This window comes from Suncus etruscus, chromosome 6 (assembly GCF_024139225.1).
Source record: "Suncus etruscus isolate mSunEtr1 chromosome 6, mSunEtr1.pri.cur, whole genome shotgun sequence".
NCBI classification, from domain to species: Eukaryota; Metazoa; Chordata; class Mammalia; order Eulipotyphla; family Soricidae; genus Suncus; species Suncus etruscus.
Genome location: NC_064853.1, coordinates 38,347,285 through 38,371,204, shown reverse-complemented (window position 1 = coordinate 38,371,204; position 23,920 = coordinate 38,347,285). Strand labels below are relative to the sequence as shown.

General features: G+C 42.2%; 1 protein-coding gene and 1 pseudogene across 1 annotated transcript in view; both read left to right on the top strand.

Moving 5' to 3' along the window:
* Positions 1 to 23,920, top strand: part of MACF1 (microtubule actin crosslinking factor 1) — a 413,147-nt gene that overhangs the window by 192,481 nt on the left and 196,746 nt on the right. The window lies entirely within an intron of this gene.
* LOC126012286 (uncharacterized) lies at positions 21,435 to 21,534 on the top strand (annotated as a pseudogene).

Below are 23,920 nucleotides of genomic sequence, written 5' to 3'. Positions count from 1 at the left end.
CATTCGGAATCACTCCTGGCTGGCTCAGGAGACCATATGGGGTAACAGGAATTAAACCCAGGTTAGTTTTATGCAGAATAAGCTCTCTGTACTTGCTCTATCTCTGTACTTGCACTTGCACTTATCTGTCCATCCATCCGTCTTCCCCTCCCTGCTCAAAGGATTTTATATTTAGTGTATCTACATCTTTTCTGTCTTTTTTTTGTTTTGTTTTGTTTTTTGTTTTTTTGTTTTTTTTTTGGGCCACACCCAGCATTGCTCAGGGGTTACTCCTGGCTGCTCAGAAATAGCTCCTGGCAGGCACAGGGGACCATATGGGACACCGGGATTCGAACCAACCACCTTTGGTCCTGGATCGGCTGCTTGCAAGGCAAACGCCGCTTTGCTATCTCTCCGGGCCCCATCTTTTCTGTCTTGGTTGAGGTATAACAACATATACCGACTTGCTAGTCACATATTGATATATTTCTCATTTTTTATCACTGGTGCAAAAGCATCAATAAGTTTGGCCCAAAACCAAAAAGCAGAAAAATAAATATTTGTTAAATTAACAGGTATTTCTATACATTTGATCTTCCTACAATTATGAGTAGATTGATAAAATAAACTCAAGTGTCTTTTTATGTGCCCATTGTGCAGGGGAGCAAACTGAAACAGGTTACATGCTCGAGATGATCATATATAATTCCTTGTTTCTTAATTTTATTCAACCCAGTTTTAAGATATAAGTTCTGAAAGATAACATATCTTGTTTGTTTTGTTTTGTTTTTTGTTTTTTTTTTGTGTTTTTGGTTTTTGGGCCACACCCACACGCTCAGGGGTTACTCCTGGCTATGTGCTCAGAAATTGCCCCTGGCTTGGGGGGACCATATGGGACGCCGGGGGATCAAACCGCGGCGTTCCTTGGTAGCGCTTACAAGGCAGACACCTTATCTCTAGCGCCACTTTCCGGGCCCAAGATAACATATCTTGAAGGTAAGAACCTGACTAAAGTCCTATCTCAACACTTCATTTACAAAGTGAATATATATCCAGAAATTTGTAATAAAATTTCAGGGAGTTCAGGTTTTAATTGGGTTGACTTGAGATGTACATTTTTGTTCATTTTATTGCATTTGTTCTTGGCATAATGATGCTCCACCACTTGTGTCTGAGGAATGAATAAGCTATTTTACTCACTCCTGTCTCTGTAGAACACTATGGGTAGTAAATAGAAAAATGAAAGGAGAAGTTATGAAGAATAAGCAGGCCCTGACTGTCTGCATTCCCAGAAAAGAGCAGCTGATGTGTAAGAAGCCCAGGTCAACTGAGAAAATGGTCCAGGGGAAAGTCCTGATGAGCAGTTTAATTGGTTTGTAATAGGATAATGGAAGCAGAGCTCTTGGGTAGAAAAACAAGCTTCCAAACTTTGGAATGCCAGAATTCGAACCACCGACCTTCTGCCTGCAAGGCAAACGCCTTACCTTCATGCTATCTCTCTGGCCCCCAAGACAGGCATTCTACTTCTCTTACTCATTACCATTGTCATGATAGTTGTTAGTATAGTTATTTCTCTAACTGTACTCACCACTCTTCATATCATAAGCCAGTCCTTCCAGCCCTCATCTCTATTGTCTCTGGGTATTATTACAATAATGTCTTTTATTTTTCTTAAATTTCATAGATGAGTGAGACTATTCTGTGTCTATCTCTCTCCCTCTGTCTTATTTCACTCAGCATAATAGTTTCAATGTCCATCAGTGTATAGGAAAATTTCATGACTTCATCTCTCCTGATGGCTGTGTAGTATTCCATTGTATAGTATGTATGCTAGTTTCTTTAGCCATTCATCTATTGAAGGGCATCTGGGTTGTTTCCAGATTCTGACTATTGTAAATAGTGCTGCAATGAATATAGGTGTGCGGAAGGCATTTTTATATTGTGTTTTTGTGTTCTTACGGTATATCCTTAGGAGTAGTATAGCCATGTCCTTTAAAAACTTTATTTCACTATCCCTTGCTAAGGCCACTTTACTAGTCATATCTGCATTTATAAAGAAACAGAATCACGGGGCCGGGCAGTGGCGCAAGAGGTAAGGTGCCTGCCTTGCCTGCGCTAGCCTTGGACGGACCGCGGTTCGATCCCCCGGTGTCCCGTATGGTCCCCCAAGCCAGGAGCAACTTCTGAGCGCATAGCCAGGAGTAACCCCTGAGCGTCACCGGGTGTGGCCCAAAAACCAAAAAAAAAAAAAAAAACAAAACAAAAACCAGAATCACATAGTTATTTAGTTATTACATTAACAAAATTAGAATTTTTGTTTATTGTTTTTGCTTTTGGGCCACATCCAGTGACACTCAGGGGTTACTTCTAGTTCTGCACTCAGAAATAGCTCCTGGCAGGCTTGGGAGACCATATGGGATGCTGGGAATCAAACCTGAGTCCATCTCGGGTTGGATTCATGCAAGCCAAATGCTCTACCTCTGTGCTATCGCTCTGGCCCCAGAATTAGAAATTTAAACCTGATCTACCTTATTGAAATCTCTCTGCTCCTTTCCTAGACTAGTTTTCCTCTGAGCAGAAGGAAATGAAGACCTGATTTCCCCTACATATGCAGACGTTAAAAGAAAACTAGGGGCCAGAAAGATAGCATAGTGGTAGGGTGTTTGCCTTGCAAGCGGCCAACCCAGGACCAATGGTGGTTCTATGGTCCCCCATGCCCTCCAGGAGCAATTTCTAAGTGGAGAGCCAGGAGTAACCCCTGAGTGCTGCTGGGTGTGGTCCAAAAACCAAAACCAAAAATAAACAAACAAACAAAAAAACTGGGAGTGACAGTTCAGCAAGTAGACGTATGCTTTGCACGCAACAGATCTGAGTTAAATTCCTGGCATCCCATATAGTCTGCCACTCAGTGCTATGAGTAATTCCTGAGTTTGCTGGGTATAGGAAGGAAGGAGGGAGGGAGAAAAAGATGTAGAGAGTTTTTTGTTTTTGTTTTTATGGGTTTTTTATTTGTTTGTTTTGAGGCCACACCCATTGACGCTCAGGGGTTACTCCTGGCTATGCGCTCAGAAATAGTTCCTGGCTTGGGGAGACCATATGGGATTCGGGGGGATTGAACCGAGGTCCGTCCTAGGCTGGTGCTTGCAAGGCAGATGCCTTACCTCTAGCGCCACTGCTCTGGCCCCAGAAAGAAAGAAAGGTAAGAGAGAAAGAGAAGCAGGGAGAAAGCTTAAAGGGCTAGAGCATTTAAGCTGGCTTTAATTCCAGGCACTTCATGCTCCCCTGCATACCACCCAGAACTATTACTGAACCCTGAACAAGCAATAATTCCCAGGCACTGCTGGGTTTGGCTCCAAAATCTGTAAAAATAAAACTAAAGCCCCCAGAAGTAAATATGCTTGCTTCTGTCAAATTTTTGAAGAAAGATTATATTAAACAGCTATTTTCTTTGCCCTTGAGTTATCAGTTATGAGAATTTGTTTTGCTTATTTTATCAGCAGAATCTAAACTTGTGCCTAGGAATGCGGTTTTTCTCTGGAAAGTTGCACAGTCCTAGTTCTACTTGCTGGATGGAAGCTGGAACCTTCCTGGAAAACTGATTTAATGACTTCCTGTATATTGTCTAAGAGTCTGCCACATTATTCTCTTGTTCTGAGTCTTCTATTTTGGGGAGGTTGGGAATGGTATTTGGGTCATACCTGGCAAGGACTCAGGTCTTACTGCTGGGGGCCCTTGAGGTATGCCAGGGGTCAAACCCAGATGAGTCTCATGGAAGATAACTGTCTTACCCACTGATTATTATTTTTGTTTGTTTTGTTTTTGGGCCACACCTGGTGATGTTCCATGGTTACTCCTGACTCTGCTTAGAAATGGGTCCTGGCAGGCTCTGGGAACCATATGGGATATTGGTGATCAAACTTGGGTCAGCCATGTGCAAGGCAAATGTGCTACTCACTGTAATATCTCTCCAACCTGGCCCCTCTACCCACTGTATTAACTGTATTATTGCTCCGGTCCTGCTTTGGAGTCTTGCTATGGTTTATAATGGCCATAAGATGGTGCTGCAGCTTCGCCATCAGCCCTGAAGAAAAGGCTCTGGTTAGACACCTTAGTGCAGCAGCTGTGAGCGGTCATAGAAGCTCTTATGTAGCAGTTCTTGCTTGAGGGCTTCATACTGCTTTCCTTTTTGGAGGACCTTTTCCAGATCTCCAGGAGAGGTGAACAGGACTAACATCAAGCCAGGCAGGCTAGTTCTGTCTACTCTATGATTCAGATTCTTTTGGTTTAGAACAGCTGTAACGGGAAAAAAACTGAATACCTCTTTCTCCACTCAAGAGTTTTTTGGTTTGAAGCATTATTTGTTATAGTGTGTTGGCATAATGTAAAGGAGGTAAGGTGACTTCTTTTCAGGTCAGGGCACTTCCTCAGTAGTGCTGAGGGCACCTGGCCCAGGTGCTAGGGAGGTTGGTTGTACAGTACCAGGGATTAAAACTAGAACTCCTGCATGCAAAGCATGTACTCAGATCTTTCAAACATCTTTCTAGCCCTGGCGGGGTGACATATAATTCAGATTTACTGCCCTATAGCAGTTTGAATAAAAGTCACCTGGACTCATTTTAGCAACTGCGTGTCTTATTCCCAAATAGTAAGTGTTACTACCTCTTTGTTCTAACTCTTGGTCCCTGTAAATATAGTTCTCAGTTTACAACAATGGGGATGGGGACCAGAGAGATAGTAGGGGGCTAGGGCTCTTACCTAGCATAAGTCTGACCTGTTTGTTTCCTGGTATCTTCTTTCTTTCTTTCTTTCTTTCTTTCTTTCTTTCTTTCTTTCTTTCTTTCTTTCTTTCTTTCTTTCTTTCTTTCTTTCTTTCTTTCTTTCTTTCTTTCTTCCTTCCTTCCTTCCTTCCTTCCTTCCTTCCTTCCTTCCTTCCTTCCTTCCTTCCTTCCTTCCTTCCTTCCTTCCTTCCTTCCTTCCTTCCTTCCTTCCTTCCTTTCTCTCTCTCTCTCTCTCTCTCTCTCTCTCTCTCTTTCTTTCTTTCTTACTTTCTTTCTTTCTGTCACACCCAGTGGCACTCAGGGGTTACTCCTGGCTCTGCACTCAGAAATTGCTCCTGGCAGGCTTGGGGGACCACATGGGATGCTGGATTTGAACCACCATCCTTCTGTGTCTAAGGCAAATGCCTTACCTCTGTGCTGTCTTTCCAGCCCCTATTTATTTATTTTTTTTTGCTTTTTTGGCCATACCACGTGACACTCAGGGCTTACTCCTAGCTATGTGCTCAGAAATCGCTCCTGTTTTGGGGAACCATATGGGATGCTGGGGGATCAAACCGCCGTCCGTCCTTGGTTAGCACGTGCAAGGCAAATGCCCTATTGCTTGCACTACTGCTTCGGCCCCCTCTTTTAATTTTTTTATAATATTTTTATTTAAGCACCATGCTTACAAACATGTTTATAGTTGGGTTTCAGTTATAAAAAAGAATCTGCAGGAGCCTGGAGAGATAGCACAGCATTGTTTGCCTTGCAAGCAGCCGATCCAGGACCAAAGGTGGTTGGTTCGAATCCCGGTGTCCCATATGGTCCCCAGTGCCTGCCAGGAGCTATTTCTGAGCAGACAGCCAGGAGTAACCCCTGAGCAATGCTGGTTGTGGCCCAAAAACCAAAAAAAAAAAAAAAAAAAATCTGTTAATTTTTTAGATACTTCATTTAAGCACCATGGTTACAAAATTGTTCATGGTTGGGTTTTAGTCATAGAATGTATACCACCCTTCACCAGTGCACATTCCCTACCACCAATATCCCAATTTGTCCCGGCATCTCTTATGGTCTCTCAAGCCCACAAGAGTGTTCCCTGAGTACCCCCCCATGAGCTAGGAGTAAGCAGAGTACCCCCAAAGGCCAAAATAAAAATCCACAGTGGAGGATCATCCTGATTAACGGTCCTGTCTTTTTTGTTTGTTTGTTTTTGGGTCACACCCGGCAGTGCTCAGGGGTTACTTCTGGCTCTATGCTCAGAAATTGCTCCTGGCAGGCTTGGGGACCATATGGGAAGCCGGGATTCGAACCACCGATCTTCTGCATGCAAGGCCTTACCTCCATGCTATCTCTCCGGCCCCAGTCCTGTCTTCTAACCCTGTTTCAGTTAGGAGTGACACTGTAGAAATGAAAAGTATTCTACAGAAGTTCATGTTCAGGCTTTTCCATTTCTAACTATGAATGCTTTAGCAAATTAATCATCATTCTTGGAAGATACAAATTATTTACCTTTCAAATGGGAAGTAGCAATTTTAACCTCATAAGTCTGTGAGAATTAAATACCCCCTAGCCAGCTCAGTACTTGCAACACAATTAAAAAAAAAAAAGTCAGCTGGTGGTGTGGCAGCAGCAACCTTAGTCCCTGTCACACTTCTTTCAAATACTGTGCACCAGAGAGGCTGCTTTTCTTGTTTTAGGGAGTGCTGTCTTGTAATTAGCTTCTGTATAGTAGACCCAAAAATGAGTCCCCTTGTTACTGCTTTTTTCTTAGTTTATTTTTTTTAAGGCCAAGGGAGTGAAGATGTTTATGTGTTTTAGAGATTTTTTTCTATCATTGCAGACAGAATAAACAGACCTTTCTCTCTGTCTTTTTTTGGGGGGGGGGGCGGGAGAAAGAGGAACTGAGAACTGTTAGAAAGTGAAGGAAAATAAATAATACAAAAGGCTAGACCATTAAAGACTTTGGAGTATTTTATTTGTTTCTTTGGTTTTCTTAAGACTTTGCTTTCTCTATAGGCTTTAATTTAATTAAAATACTTTTTCTTTTCTGACCTGAACATTTTTGAGAAAAACTTAGTATTTATGCCTAATAATTTTCTTTTGAACATCTTGGTGCAACAGTTGAAACCTATCTCCTTTCAGAGTTAGGGGCCATCATTTTAGCTTCCTTGTCCCCACCCCTGGATGCTCTGCCCACGGATCTCCCTTGAGCTGGTTTGCTTTTCCTCCTCCTTTACCTTCTCCCATGATCTCTCCTTTCCCCTCCCTTTTCCATTTACTCTTACAGTTCCCCCCTCCTCCCTAATCTCTCCCTCCCCTGGTTTCTAGCTCCTTTTTGCTTTCTGTTTGTGTTACCGAGGGCAGTGCTCCAATTACCTCATATTTGGAGAGAGGAAGCTGCAGCCAATCCGCTTTCTGTCTGCTTTTAGGTCAAGTGATTCTGAACTGCAGTGAGATGCTTTGAATTTGTCTTGTTGCAGCTCTGAGCCTGTAAGATGGCTGTCTGAATCACAGCGGCTGGAAGAGACAGAGAGGCGGGGAGGGAGGGAGAGAGAATTGGAGGGATTGCCGGCATAGTGCATGTTTTTGAATGTGCATCTAATCCGATGAAGCCACGGTTGGAATTTCTCTGGGCTCCCAGGACTGGCTTAGCTGCGTTTTTGCTGAGATTGGGAGAGGAGAGCGATGGGAAATTCATTGGGCTGTGTTAAGGAGCCAAAAGATTCCGTAGGTCTTCCTGAGAAGGCTCCTAAGAAAAGGGTTCGGTTCAAAAGGAAGTGGCGGAGGAAGAAGACACCTACTCCAGAGGTTTCTAATGAGGAAGAGCCTTTGGAAAGAATCAGAGTCACTGAAGAGGCTGAAACCCTAACGAAGTTAACTGTGAGTCTCCGGAAGGAGGAAGGAGTGGGAGGGGCCGAGCATCCCCCCCCAGTTATTTCATTGCCTGGAACCTTGTTGGCCCCTGACTCAGGGGTGGGTGATCCAGGGATGATCGTCCAGGTGAGGGAAAGATTTCAAGGGGAGATCCAAACTGCTCACCTTTTGTTAGAGAATGAGTCATCAGTTGCTGGAGGGGTCTGGGATTCCTCGGAAGAGGGAATGACTGTCATCGCTCACCTGCTTGATAACCCAGCGGAAAGGAACTGTGAGAAGTCAGTGAGCCAACTGGTGGAATTTCCAAGGACAGCATCCTGCAGCAGCAGGGCTGTGCTGCTGCCGTTGCAGGGAGAGACTGCAGTGAAGAAGGGAAATACACAGCTTGGGCTTCGGAGTAGCACTTTACCTAGGACTGGCTTTCCCACCAAGACCGGAAATCAACTTTCAGAGGGTTGGAGCATGAGCATTGGGGTAAAAAACAAGGATATTATAAATACCTCTCAGGAAGGTTCCTGGATTACCGAATGTTCTGTTCCTTCATCACTACTGGACCAGTTGAGAGGCCCTAGATGCCCAGAGTCTGCCCACGTGGGCCCAGTGCCTGCTCAGGCTCCTAGATTACTTGCTTCCCAGAGCGACCTGTCTGTCAGTGGTCTGACTGTCAGCATTTTGCCCTCATCCTCTGGCTATGGCAGTGATGGGCCACACTTATGTAGAATTCAGCCTAAGGATGGAGAACCTGAAAAGATCTCCATGTCCATCTCAGAAGAGGATGGCACTCTTTCTTTGGAGGCAAGTCACACACCATTGTCGGGTGTGGAGGAGGTAAGTGGATGGACATGTTTTAGGATAGCCAAACTGCTGTTCAGAGTCCAGACTCTGAAACTGAAGGTGGAGCATGATGAGGAGTGAGGATCTTGGCTCTTCTTCTGAGAGGCTCTAGGGTCAGAGACTGCTGGCTTAGGAATCTATTTTAGGCCTGCCTCTGGGTGCTTGAAGCCAAGTCTGTTGTCTCTAGGGATGCCCTCATTCTGGGTAACCTTGCAGCCTAATTGCTGGAGCTATCAGGTGGGATGATCTCTCAAGGTGCCTGCTAGGTGATATTTACTCTCAGAAGGTCTATTTACCTGCTTTGTGCTCCAAAGGAAGGTGGGGAGGCCTGAGTCCCCAAAATGAGTGTTAAAGGTTGAGGCAGCTCTTTTTGATATGATTGCTGCTTTCCCCTGGAAAGAAAGCTGATGCAATCCCACTCTGTGGGGACAGTGCTAACAACAACATCCATTCATTATGTGTGTTGGTGTAGAGGACTTCTTCCTTTGCTTCCTAATTCCCCTTCAGGGGAGAGGGGCATAGCATTGCCAGAGATTCTTTGAGGGGAGGTGGGGGTTAGAGCATCTTGAATGTTCACAGTTAAGAAAAGTTGACTCTTTTTCTGCTCCACTCACCCCCAAACTTGTTAAAGGCTTTACAAAATTTAAATTGTGGGGTATATATCAAAGTATATGTATAGGGCCGAGAATATTGTGAATGTTTTTAGAGTTCAGGAACAATTTTCTCCTTAAATTCTCCTTAATTAAATTCCAGGGGAATTTAAGAGATCTAGTCAATAAATCTAGTTAAAATCAGTAAAATCTAGGATAGATCAGTTGAGTTGGCATATAGGTGTGTGATTGATTGTATAGGAAGATGAAGTTATAATTCACTTATGAAAAAAAAATGTCATGGGGAAGAGGACCAGGAAAGGAGAGATAAGATAGCAGGCAAGGTACTCGTTGCCCACAGTGACACAGATTCAATCTCTAGCACTCCATATAGTCTCCCAGAACCTGCCAGGAGTGATTCCTAAGTGTAGAGAAGAATAAGCCATGAACACCATAAGATTTGCTCCCCACCCTCACTCCCCCAAAAAGAAAAACAGCGACAAAACATCTTTCATGGGCATGAAAGCCTCTGCAGCTTTCATGAAAGCCTCCCCCGTCAAAAAACAAAACCCAAAACTTTAGGATGCCAGAGCAGCTAAAGATGAAGATTAATGATAAATTTTCTTGTATAGACTCTGGACACTGTGGACAGCTTAATGTGTGTCAGCCAGGATAGGGATGACTCCAGTGTCCTGCTTATCAAAAGCACAAGGCTGAAATGAGACACTTTTTTTTTTTTTTTTTTTTTTTGGTTTTTGGTTTTTGGGCCACACCCTGTGACGCTCAGGGGTTACTCCTGGCTATGCGCTCAGAAGTTGCTCCTGGCTTCTTGGGGGACCATATGGGATGCCGGGGGATCGAACCGCGGTCCGTCCTAGGCTAGCGCAGGCAAAGCAGGCACCTTACCTCCAGCGCCACCGCCCGGCCCCGAGACACTTTTTTTTTTTTTGGTTTTTGGGGTACACCCAGTGACACTCAGGGTTTACTCCAGGCTATGTGCTAAGAAATGGCTTGGGGGACAATATGGGACATGGGATCAAACCAAGGTTCATCCTGGGTCAGCCGCGTGGAAGGCAAACACTCTACTACTGCGCTACCGCTCCAGCTCCAGAGACTGAATTCCACCTCACTTTGTTTTGAAGTTTGGAGACTCCCAACTGTTGAAGCAAAAATTACCATTGAAAAATACTCATGGAATCAAGGATGAGAAATGTTTGGTGGAGCCCTATATTCTATTCCCGACATCACATGGATCCCTGAATAACCACTGGCACCATAAGATGAAGCCCTAAAAACCAAAACATAAAAATATATTTTTTAAAAAAAGCAAAAATATTCATTATATTGTTGGATAAAGATTCTCTATGGATTTATTCAACAAAGTGTGTGTCTGTGCGCGTGAAGACAGAGAGGCTATTTGGGGAGAGTGTGAGTGAGTTTCATCACCTTGGAAGGAGTGTCACACAAAGCTTTTCTGTCTCAGGGAGTAGGTCCCTATGAGTGGTAGGGACAAACCAATAGAGGAACTGGTTGTTCCTTTGATGCCACTGACATTAAAGTGGAAGTGTGGAGACACAATAGGTTTTGAGATACAGGCTCATAATTGAAAAGTTTTGACTGTTGATGTTGAAAGACTCTTGGTAGAAATCAGTTGGTAATGGACCATGACTCTTGGTCTGAACTGGATCTTCCCCTCTGCTGGGAGGGGATGGAAAGATGGTGGCGAAACTAAGTGAGACATTTTATTATAAAGGGAAGAACTGGGGAGCAATACCTTTGGACCATGATCTGTGAGTTTGATAGTAATGACAGAGGTATGCTTCCTTTACTGTTCTGTATGTAAATCAAATTGCTCTGTGGCATTGTTCTGGACAACCAGCTTCTTCATTCTGTGTCTTCCAGCCTTTCAGAACAGACATAGCCACATGAGTGTCAGCTCAGGTGACTGGCATGCTCCTGAGATTGTTTCAGCTGCAAGATAACCATAATAGATGACTGATAAAATAGCTACACAGGGGCTAGAGCAATACCAAGAGCCAAGCCAGTTAGGGTACTTTACAAGCGGCTGAAGTGGGATCCATCCCAGCATCACATATGTTGGTCCTTAAGCACTAATACCAGAAGTAATTCCTAAATGTAGAGCCAGGAGTAATCTCTGAGCACCAAAAAAGGGGGATATAGGAAGTATCTTTCTTTTGGAGGGATATTTGTGGCATACCAGCGGTGCTCAGGGCATACTCCTGACTTTTCTCAGGGATCAGTCCTGTCAGGCTCTAGGGACCATGCAGTGCCAGAGAGTGAACCAGTATCAACTTGCATACAAGGCAAGAGCCCTCTGAGTGGGTCCTTCTGACATGTTCACATAGCCTCTTAGGATGGCAGCAGCCAAAGAAAGAGGGGCAGCTTGTCCAGACACTGCAGATCTCCTGGACAGTGTAGTCTGAGGCTGAGAGCACTGGAGGACATGGGTCAGAAGAGCAGCTGGCAGCTGCTGCTTGTCACACACCAGCTCCTTCCTAAAGAGGCTTATGCTGGCGTTCAGCAGAAGTGTGTGTGGTGTGTGTTTTGTTGTTGGAGTAGCAGTTCTCCTCAGGACACGGTGCACATTCTGCAGTGGTATCTCTTTGTGGGGGTGTTGACTCTCTTGTTGATCAGTCAGGGCATAATAACAAGAATGACAGTAGTCTGTAGTTGCTTGGACACAGATTTGGTAATGGCTGTTTTGTTTCTTTTCAGGTAGGGAGAAAAGGGGACTGATTTTGATTCTTGGTGACTAAGGGATTCAGATAATAAAAGATACCTGTTTACCTGGCAGAACTGATATTCCCTTGTCTGGAAATAGTTAACGAAGAAGCAGGATGAGAGGTCAGCTGATAAAAGTGGTTTTCAGAATGATAAGTAGACTGGGGAGCTGGAAAGGAGCTGGTTAACAGCAGTTGTACTTTGATGTCAGACAAAGGCCTCTTCTGGCTCATTCCTTCTCTCAGTCCATTTCCCTGCCCCCAGCTGCAACCAATAGCTATAATACCTGCCTGTTTAACAAGGAAAACTGTTGAAAATCCCTTTTTCTCCTCTCTCAGTTCCCACTGCCAGTCTACCATACTGTTAATGAAGTCTATTGAAGGAAGAATTTGGCATTTCACCAATATCCTGGCCACAAACCTTTGAAGTTTCTACAATTTTGGGTGAATAGTCAGATAACAATGGGAGCTACAAATGATGAGAAATATATAACTTGGTGTATTATTTTCTGGGCTTTGCCTTTTTCAGTTTATAGATCACTTTTTTCCCACGTCTCCTCTGATTATAGGGGTCACCTTACTAATATGGCTTTGTGTTGCAAGAAGAAAACAGAATTAACCAGATTAACCATTAGAGGAACATAGCTGTTAAATTAGAACTGTGTTTAAATAAAAAATATTAAAAAAAAGAGAACTCTATTTTTAAGAAAGAGTGTTTTCATCAAGGTATTTTATTAATTAAAAATACTATAAAAGAGTTGTAACAGTAGTGGTATAGTTCACTTGTTTAAAAGAGTTTTTATCTTGTAGAGATACATGCTGAAGTGTTTATAAAGAAAATGGTATGCGTGGGACTTACTTCATAGTATAAAGTGAGGGGTGAAGTGGGTGGAGTATAGATCAAAGAAGAGTAGCTCTGAGTCTATAATGGTTGAGACTGTCTTCACTTTAATTTTAACTTGTGGGGGCTCGGTAGAACATACTTAGTGGTGTTCATGGGCTGAGTCTAGCTGTGGCCAGGGCACTGTATATGGTTCTGGGTATTAAGACATGGTTGGTCTCATGCAAGGCAAGTGCCTTATTCCCTGTAATAACTCTCTGGCCTAAAATCATTTGTTTTAAAAACATATCTGAAATTTTCTCTCTCCCCATGAAAGGTTGAAAAAATTGTGCATACTTTGATGTATTGGTTTTGAGAATTATATGTGTTAGTACAAGAAAAGCATAATAAGTGCTAATTACTAATATTATTTAAAGCATTCTTTTCTGAGGGAGGCTGGAGTGGGTAGGGCATTTGTCTTGTACGTGGCTGATCTGGGTTTGATCTTCAGCTTTTCATGCAGTCCACTGAACCTGCCAGAAGAAATTTTTGAATGTTGGGGCCGGGCGGTGGCGCTAAAGGTAAGGTGCCTGCCTTGCCTGCGCTAACCTTGGACGGACTGCGGTTCGATCCCCCGGTGTCCCATATGGTCCCCCAAGCCAGGAGCAACTTCTGAGCACATAGCCAGGAGTAACCCCTGAGTGTTACCGGGTGTGGCCCAAAAAAAAAAAAAACCAAAAAAAAAAAAAAAGAAATTTTTGAATGCAGAACCTGAGCGCTGCTGGATTTGGCCCAAAAACCAAAAAATAAAAAATAATTTTTAAGTGGGGGGGGGTCTCATACTAGCTAGGCTCAGGACTTACTCCTGGCTCTGAGCTCAGAGATCACTACTGGTGGGACTTGGGGGACCATATGGGGTGCCAGGGATTGAACCTGGATTGGCTGCATGCAAAATAAATGCCCACTATAAGTATCATTTCAGCCCTTATTCTTACCACCACTAAAAGGTAAATACCCTTATAGAAAAATAGGGGAAACCCAAGAATAAGCAGTTCACCAAAAATAGAAACTCAAATGTCTCCTACACATGAATCTTTCATACCAACAATCAAAGATATAAAAACCAAAGCAATAAGATACTACTTTACACCCAACAGATTGGCAGAAAATAAAAGGTCAAAAAATTCCAGTAAATGGGCAAGAGCATTAGTAGCACAATGGGTAGGGCGTTTGCCTTAATGCAGCCAACATGGGTTCCATCTCATCATCCCATATGATTCCCCTGTGCTTTTAGTAGTAATCCCTGAGTGCAGAGCCAGGAGTAAGCCCTGAACATCACCCTAAACTCTTGTTCCACCCTACTCTTCCCCCACCCCCATGAAAGAAAATCTCAGTGTACATGATGATGTGCAGTGATAGGGAAACCTCTTTGTATCGTGTGGGTGGAGGTATAAATTGATACATTTGACAGTACTTAGGAGAGCTGAAAAGAAAAAATAAACCATTATGACTTAGGATTTCCTTCCCACTTAAATATTCCCCAGAGAGAAGTCTAATACTCAAAATTTGGTTGAACCCAGGTCAGTTGTATTTAAGGCCTTGTTAGCTGTCATTTCCCTCCCCACCCTCCTCTCCTCCTCCTTCTGTTCATTGCTTAGGGTGGTGTGACACTTGGAGGTTATTTGAGCCACTATATAGTACCAGGAATTTTTTAATATATTGGGGGAAGGGACACCTCCAGCAGTACTCAGGGGCTATTCCTGCCTCTGTTCTCAGGAGTGACCCTTGGCCTTGCTCAGGGTATAGAACCAAGCTTGATGAAAGTAGTATGCAAGGCAAATTTCTTACCTCCTGTATTTGCTCTCTGACCCAGGTGCCAGGGATCCAACCAAGAGGCTTGCAGGGCAAGTGACTTAACTTTTGTACTAGCTCTCTAGCTCCTTCCCTGCTTCTTGAATCAGTTTTTAGTATTTGATGTTCTATCTACAGTGATGTCAGTGTCCTGAATGCTCCCCAAGTGATCTTGGTGGGAGATGTGGGTAAAGGGGAGAGGAGAGACATGTTGGGTTTTACTACCTGTGAGAAACTGATTTGCCAAGAACTCCCTATTGGTGATATGAGATCTGGACATGAGAATCAGGTTGGCTGTCTGCTCATTATAGCTTCTCTCATTTCCTGAATCTTAGATTGGTTTACAAATCCCAGACCCTCAACATGGTATTAGAAGCTGTCTCTCCATAATCTAATCTTTTTTATATTATTTTGCAATTCAAGTATTTCTGTCTAAACAGGTCAACCCCCAATTACCCTATTATTTTTCAATTTATTTCAACTTCTAATATCTGTATCTATTTTCTATCCCTAATTATTTTATTTCTATGTTTTGGCCTCCCAAGTATTGCTCAGAGGGATCGGGGTTCTATATGCAGCAATACTCAACCAGTCAGTTGAGACTGTTCAAGGCTAGAACTCAGTGATGTGACTCTACTTGGGTTCAGAAATCCCTGCACTGTGTGGATGGGGCCATCAATGGGTGCCCTGGAAGTATTCAGTACTATGCCTGCAAGGCATGCACCCTGATCCCTGAACTAACACTCATCCCTCTATAATTTTTTCTTTCCATTTATTTTATTTTATTATTTGTCTTGTTTTTTTGGCCACAGTTGGTGACACTTCGGGGTTACTCCTGGCTCTGTCAGAAATTGCTCCTGTCAGGCTCAGGGGACCATATGGGATGCCAGGGATTGAACTTGGGTCTGTCCCGAGTCATCCGTGTGCAAAGGCAAACATCCAATACTGTGCTATTGCTCCAGCCCTTTTTCTTTCCATTTCTTTGTCAATTCTATCACATCTTTAAAGGATGAGTTTAAAACATATTTCTTTAAGCACACATTCATGTATTGCAGGGGCTTGCTCAGCAATGCTCAGGTTGCTGGGAGGCTGCTCTAGGCAGTACTTGTTTGCAATGTGTCCCAGATGGTTCCATGCTCAGGAATGCTGCTCAGGGAATGTTTGCAGGGCAATATCTAACAGTATCTGTGAGGGGATGGGGCATGTGAAGTCAGGGATTGCAGCCTGAGCCTTGCTCAGGCAAGTAAACACTCTATCCCTTTTACTTTCTTCTAAACACACACAAAAACTTTATCACTCTAGCCTATGTTAATTTTCCATTCTGCTAAGATCCTCCATTGATTATTACTATTTGCTATTATTTGTTATTATTGTTGCTCTTTTAGGGCCCTGGATTATGAGTGACCCTTTTTTATAATCTACCACATTTGACTAAGTATAAGGCTATTTTTCCTTTTTAAATATGCTCTTAGAGAAGAAAAACTTTTTTGTAATTGATATTTTTTATAAAGTTTTTCTCTTAATTGGACTCACTGCAATTATTATAATCAATGAAAAAAGATAAATGGGTTTGTTGTTGCCATCTGCTAATTCATTTGAGATCAGTTTTTGTAGAGAAGCAACTGATGTAATTGGTTAAGCAAATACAGGAGACCAAATTCAGTTATTGTTTTCTAGAAATGTAACCTACATTGAAGTGTTGATTGTAACTGCATATACATTTAGTTGCATTAAATATCAGACACAGCAAGTAACACATTATGGAGATAATAATAAAAAATCACTGATAGAACAAATGAAAAAGTAAAAACCTAGTGCAGCTTACATTCTGAATTCGTGTGATGGGAATGTAAGTTTAGTGATAGCGTGGACTCAGAAAACTGCTGTTGTAGCTCAGAAAACTGGAAAATAAAACAAACTATAAATAATGATCTCTAGATAATTTATTTAAAAAGTAGAGCTGGGGGGCCAGAGCGGTAGGGCATTGCTTTGCACACAACCAACCCAGGACAGGTCCAGGTTCGATTCCCAGCATTCCATATGGTCCCCTGAGCCTGGCAGGAACTATTTCTGAATGCAGAGCCAGGAGTAACCCTTGAGCACTGCCAGGCAAACCCTCCACCCACCCACCACCCAAAAAAAAGAAAGTGGAGCTTGAGCAATAGTACAGTGGGTAGGTGCTTCCCTTCCATGCAGTCAATCTAAATTCAATCCCTGGCATCCCATCTGGTTTCCCAACACCATGTGAAATGATCCCTGCGCTCAGAGCCAAGAGTAATCCTCACATACAGACAAGGTGGTTCTGTTATTATTTAGAGAAGAGGCAGAGTGGAGCTCAGAGCCACTCAAGTAGTGGTAGACCACGTAGTGCCAGCGATTGATCCAAGGCATGTAAAGCATATACTCTAGTCCTTTGAGTCCTCACACCCTCAGCTTTATTTTCTTTTTTGCTTATTTGCTTGGGAGTCATATTCAACTTTTCTTAGGGCTTACTCAGGACTCTGTGCTCAGGAGTCACTCCTGGTGGTTCTGGGGAACAATCTGCAGTTACCAGACATTGAACTGGGATCAGCCATGTGCAAAGTAATTGACTTAACCCCTGAATTCTCTGTTTCCTGTTGTTGTTTTTTAAGTAACTTCACTGGACTGTAACAGTTTTCATTTTGTTTTGCTCTTTCATCTAAAAAAAATCTGAAAAGTCACCATAGATGTTTGTTTTTTTTTTGTTTTTTTTTGGTTTTTGGGCCACACCCTGTGACGCTCAGGGGTTACTCCTGGCTATGCGCTCAGAAGTTGCTCCTGGCTTCTTGGGGGACCATATGGGACGCCGGGGGATCGAACCGCGGTCCGTCCTAGGCTAGCGCAGGCAAGACAGGCACCTTACCTCCAGCGCCACCGCCCGGCCCCGTTTGTCTGTTTTTTTTTTTTTTTTTTTTTTGGGTCACACCCAGCAGTGCTCAGGAGTTACTCCTGGCTCTATGCTCAGAAATCGCTCCTGGAAGGCTCGGGGTACCACATGGGATGCCGGGATTCAAACTAACGACCTTCTGCATGCAAGGCAAATGCCTTACTTCCATGCTATCTCTCCAGCCCAGATTTTTTTTTTTTTGCCTTGGAGAAGTGCCTTAGCTTTGTTAATTTGGGTTACTTGCATATCTACTACATGCTATTAATATTTATCTACTTATAGATTGTCTTTCCTACACATCTGCATGAATTTGATGCTGTGGGTTGTGATTGCTTAAGAAATAGCAAAATAATTTAAGGCTATTTGATTTTTTGTTGTATATGGTTCTAAACAGATAAGATTAAAATGTCTAAAGAATTCTTAGAAAAACTTTTAGTTTCTATATATACTTTTTATTTTATTTTTTAATTTTCTGTGAAAATACAATGTTACTTATTCATAAATTTGTTTGTTTCTGGGATTTGGGGCCACACCTATTTTCTACATATTCTTCATATGAGAGATTATTCTATTGGTCTCTCTCCTCTGACTAGTTTCACTCAGTACCGTACTCTTCAGGTCCCTCCATGTAGTAGCAAATCATGTGACTTTATCTTTTATTATGGCTCAATAATATCCCATTGTGATCATGTACCATAGTTTCTATATATCTTTCAGAGAAAAAAAATTAAGTCTTGAAAAGCATTGGTTAGCTTAGAACTTAAACAGATATGTATCTTTGGGATGACATTGAAATGGTCCTCCCTCTTCAAGTGACTCAAAAACCCAGCTGTAGGAGAAAGTTTCCTATACTAATGTTGGGCTTCTGCATGTAGGAGATTAAAATAAAAGCTTCTTTGTACTTAAAGGAGAGTCATGTATGCATTACATGAAGAGATGGACAAATGCCAAATTTAATTACTGAGATGATTGTGACAATAATCTCATTTTTTCATTACCCAGTTCACAGTCTCAGAGCCTTAATCCAAACAGGATATTTTTCCTTTCCCCGAGGGAGTTGTACATTTTCCATTTTCATTACAGCTGTGTGGCAAGTAAAAAGGAAAGCTCTTCCTAGAATTACTTCCAGTATACTCGACAAAGATACTATATTGGCAGATAGAAAAACCCATCAGATTTATTATAACTGTACTGGGCATTCTATATCAGTTAATTAACTTAAACTTATGTTTTTGAGTAAAGAACACCAATATTCAGATGTTGTCTTATTTATACAGGTTTTATCCTTTTTATTTTAACATTTCCTCTTACCAATACATATCTGAAGTAGCTAGTATGAAAACACTGATGTGATAGTAGGTAGCCATTGAAATAAACGACTAGAAATGTTAAAGGAGTTTTAGAATTGAATTGTACTAATAGGGTCAATTAATACTGGCTCCCAGCTGCTTACTTGGGGCACAGTGGCTATTGTTGGATTCTCACCTTTGCAAATCTTTAGCCTTTTTTCTTTTTAATTGTATTTGGAGGTGATTGAGTTGTAAGGGATTGACTCTGCACTCACTAGCTAGAGATTAATATAAATTAATTAATTAGAACTATAACTTCCAAGTGATAAGGTTTTTGAATCTGACTGGGATTTTGTTGCTTAAGGGTGTCTGTATGGGAAACAAATAATAACCTGGTTTTCTCAATGGACATTGAATAAGAGCAGAAAGGTGGCAGGTGGAGGAGAGTTTTTCAGGATTATCCTACTAGCTAGCAGCATCGAAGTTTGTAGTTTGATTTCTCCTCTAGATATATAGCTGTATGCACGTATATGTACCTGCTAAGGAACTCCATATTGTGCAATCTGCTCATTACAGCATCACTTCACCATCACGATCTTAAAGAAAACACTGTTGAGAAAACAACTCTTCTATTACCATGATTTTTCTTCAGTCATTTTAGTAATGTCTGTTGGCTTAAAGTTTTGTTTTTGGCAGGAGGCAGGGAATTCCTCACCAGTCAGTGCTTGGGAGATCCAGGGGCCTCTGCTATTGTTACTCAGCCCAATTGTGTGGGCCTAAGGTTCATCAAATCATGATAAACATAGTAGCAAGCTATAAAACTTAATCTTTAATAAGGGATTGATTGGTTATAAATTATATATTGGTGGTTAGGTTGTGGTTCTTAGGCTGACAATGTAGTGCTTTGCTACTTGGGCTCCATCTGTGGTGCTAAGCAGTGAAGGTACTATCTTGTTCTTGGACCTCAGGCAAGCATTTAAGACATGCACTAGAATAGCATTTGATAGCCAAATGCTATCTTCCTTGTCCAGTTTACAGTTTTTAAATATATTCAATAAAATATTAAAGGTACAAGCCCTGTCTTTTTCTGATTTTAAGCTTTTCTGCTGAATTAATTTTACTTACTATAAGTTGTTTATAAGTGTAGGTGGTTTTTTGTTTTGTTTTGTTTTGTTTTTTATTTGTTTGTTTGGTTTTTGGGTCACACCTGGCAGCACTCAGGGGTTACTCCTGGCTCTATGCACAGAAATCACTCCTGGCAGACTCGGAGGACCATATGGGATGCCGGGATTCGAACCACTGTCCTTCTGCATGCAAGACAAACACTTTACCTTTATGCTATCTCTCCAGCCCCTAAATGTAGTTTTCAAAGTCTTGGAGATACCATACTATTGTGATTGTCCTTCACAGTACTGTACCTGATGGAGAAGCTCAAATGTATCAAATAGGAGAATGGCTTCCCTACCCCATATTACCTGTACCCACAAATTGCCCTGTCACCATGCTCTTCTACTACTGTGGACAGAAACTGCATGTTTCTCTGTGTACTTTTATCTATATCACCTCTGTCCAATCTGATTAAGACCCTTTTAGGAAGTTATAGTTTTATTTTAGATGAGAAGAAAGGTAGATGAGGCTTTATGTGATTTGCCTGAGGTCATATTTTTAGTAAATACTTTCTTTCAAATGTCTATTTGACCTTGCATTTTTCTTATTTTGATTTCTTTCTAGAATTGATTTTCTTACCTTTCTTATATATTTTTTCTCTTAAAGTTGATTTCTAAAATTTACGTATTTTTAAATGATTATTTTAAGAACCATGGTTACAGAAATGCTTGTAGTTGGGTTTCAGTCAAAAGTTGATTTGTTTTGTTTTGGAGGCACACCCAGCAATGCAAAAGGGCTCTGCACTCAAAGAATTACTCCTGACAGTGTTTAGGGAATCAAATGGGATTCCACAATCAAACCCAGGTCTGTGGCATGCAAGACAGACACCCAACCTGCACTATAAGGTGCTGTACTATTGCTCTGGCCCCTTAACATTGATTTTTATAGCTCTCAGTATGAAAGTGAAGAGTGTTCATTGTGGGTTAGGTCCCCCCCCCCATGTTCTCCTTCCTCCTCCTTCCTACACCTTTTTCCCACCCCACCCCCAAACAAAGAATGTTCATTGCTGGGAGTTTGTTAAATTAGGAACATAAGAATATGGGGCCGGAGAGATAGCATAGAGGTAAGGCGTTTGCCTTGTAAGCAGAAGGATGGTGGTTCAAATCCCGGCATCCCATATGGTCCCCAGGCCTGCCAGGAGCAATTCCTGAGCATAGAGCCAGTAGTAACCCCTGAGCACTGCCAGGTGTGGCCCAAAAACCAAAACCAAAACAAAACAAAACAAAAAAAAAAAGGATCATAAATGTATATTCAAAGTCCTTTTGATGAAGGGTGGAAAGTCCTTGACAGTAATAGTCCAGGTGGGTTTGGTCATACACACTGCTTTGAATTCAGTGTTTGCTATAAGAAAAATCACTTGTCTCAGGTGAATAGGAGGAATTTGCACCAAAATATATTGCTGTTCTCACTACAATGGTTATGCAGGTCCTGATCTGATCTGATCTGGGAGAAAGGGCTATAAAGGTATAAAGCCTGAACAAAGGAAAGATAAGGATGGCTTGGAAGCTGAAGAGAGAGGAGGGTTGCCCATAGGATAAGGAGAGGTGACTTGGTGTACAAACCTTGCCTCTGGATACATGTCTGGCCTTAGGATAGGCTTCTCCAATAAAACAGTTTCTGGTACTCGCTTCAGCAGCAGATATACTAAAATTGGAATGATACAGAGATTAGCATGACCCCTACGCAAGGATGACATGCAAATTCGTGAAGCGTTCCATATTTTTCTGAACTAAAAAAAAAAGTTTCTGGATACATCACTAAATCTAGGTAATCTGCATTCTTTAAGTAAAGTAATAATTTCTCCTCAGAAAGGTCCCTTGGGACCTGAATTAACTTTAGTGTCCTTGTGCCGGGTCTCTCCCCCTTCCCCCCCCAAAAAAGAACCCAAGGGGATATTTAAAAAAAAGATATAGGGGCCAGAGAGATAGCACAGTGGTAGGGCATTTGCCTTGCACTCAGCTGACCCAGGTCAGATGGTGGTTCAAATCCCAATATCCCGTAAGGTCCTGAGCCTGCCAGGAGCAATTTCTGAGCACAGGGTCAAGAGTAACCCCTGAGCTCCCCGGGTGTAACCCAAAAACAAAAAGAAAAAGAAAAGATTTACTTTTTGTTTGTTTATATTTTTGTTTTGGGGCCACACCAGTAGTGCTCTAGGCTTACTCCTGGCTCTACACTAAGGGATTGTTCCTGGCAGAGCTATCTCTCCTGTCTCTTGTATGTTTTTATGATTTTTCCTATCAAGTATATGTATGTTTATGTATGTATATGCTTCCTTAATTTTTTTCTCTTTTTACTCTTCTTTGGGGTGTGGGTTCCTAAGTGGTACCAATTCTAGCACCTGAAAATGTGGCGGTCAGAGATTCTAGGGTTGTTATACCCAACAGTGCTGGGAAGGCTTTGTAGTGCTGGAAATCAAGCCATTGCACTTCCTGGCTCCTTCCTTTCCCATTTATTGTTTGCTGCTGCAATGACTGAGGGTCCCACACATTTAGTCTGTGGAGCTTGCATATGAGTTCACCAAGGTGAAGAAGCTTCTTGGTTGTGTTTGTTGTGGTTGCTGTAGAGTTCACACATGCCTGCCAGGGTAGTTGCACTCCTGATCATTGTCCTCAGATATCATCAGTAGCGGTGCTCTGGACACCTCACTCACACTGTTGCAACACTGAGTGTTCAGATAGCAGAGATAGCAGTACTATGCTTGGTGCATATGGCCAGTGTAGGTATTTTTCACTATCAAACTATCTTCCACTACTCTGAACATATATTTTAAGGCCCCCCCCCCATTTTTTTTTTTACATCTCCAAGGCAGTCCTGTGGTCCTCCAGGACTTCCCTGGTGGTGCTTGGGGGACCATTCAATGCTAGGAATTAAACTTGGTGACATTCCCATGTGTTCTAGAACTTTGAGCTCAGACCTATTTCATTTCATTTTATTTTTTGGTTTTGGGGCACACCCCATTTTGCTCAGGGCTTACTCCTGGCTCTGTGCTGAGGAATCTCTCCAGGTGGTACTCAATTTGTGGTGTTAGAGATCAAACCTGGATTGGCTACATGTAAAGCAAGCACCCTATGTACTGTACTACCTCTCTGGGCTTCCCCAGATGTTTTTTTAAAGATTTTTATTCATGGGAAGCCCCAGAGCAATAGCACTTTCATTCATTGAACCTTCTACCTAACTTCCCCATTGTTTGTTTTGGGATCAATTTTTTTAACTGTATTTAAATACCCTGGTTTACAGAATTGTTTATAATACAGTTATTTCCAACTTCAGTGTTCTAGCACCCAGTCCCATCATATGACCTTTTCTCTATCATTATCCCCAGTTTCCCATATCTTCCCCCAAGCCTGCCCCCTTAACAAGCACAAAATAATTTATTTTATATTGTTAGTTAAAACTAAATGGCAAGTGGAATTATCAAAAAAATAGTTCAGTTAAAAATTGTGAAAATTGTTATATCACAGTGGGATGATTAAAGTCATTGAGAATTGACTAAGTTGGGTGAGTCTTCTGCGTTATGGTTTCTGTTGAGCTTACTTGGCTTCTATGCTACTCTCCCATCTAATTTGGTTAGCTGTCACTGTTGTGGAATTTAGAGGTGCCACATAGCTGTGTAAGCTCCAGGAACACCAGATCTGTAAAACTGGGCCAATAAGTTACAAGTGGCTTGGGGTCTATCTCTTCCAGATTAGTGAAGCTGTAAAACTGAGAAATTTACAAGCCGTTGTTATGGAACATGGGTGTGGCTGCTGGGGCTTCAGGCAGTGTGGGAGGTGATATAGGGGTAGGCTATATCTTCACTCTGAGAAGACCCCAGCATTCTGCCTAATAACCTTGAATTTTTCATTGGCTTGGCATCATCTCTGCAGAGATTCATCATGGAGTTGCATCATTTGCATGGCAGTGGCTGTGGGGTGTGAGTGCAGGGGCTTCAGCAGGGTGAGGATTCATCCTGCCCCTTTCCTTCCTCAGAGTTTTCAACCTGAAGTGCACCTGTGAGCTTTAGCAGTTTGGCTAAAGATTAGGGGTGAAACTATGAAACTGGGCCATTGCTTATATGGTGGCTGCTGTGGAATCTCTGTGGGTGATTCTTTGTAGTTCACCCCCCTGGGA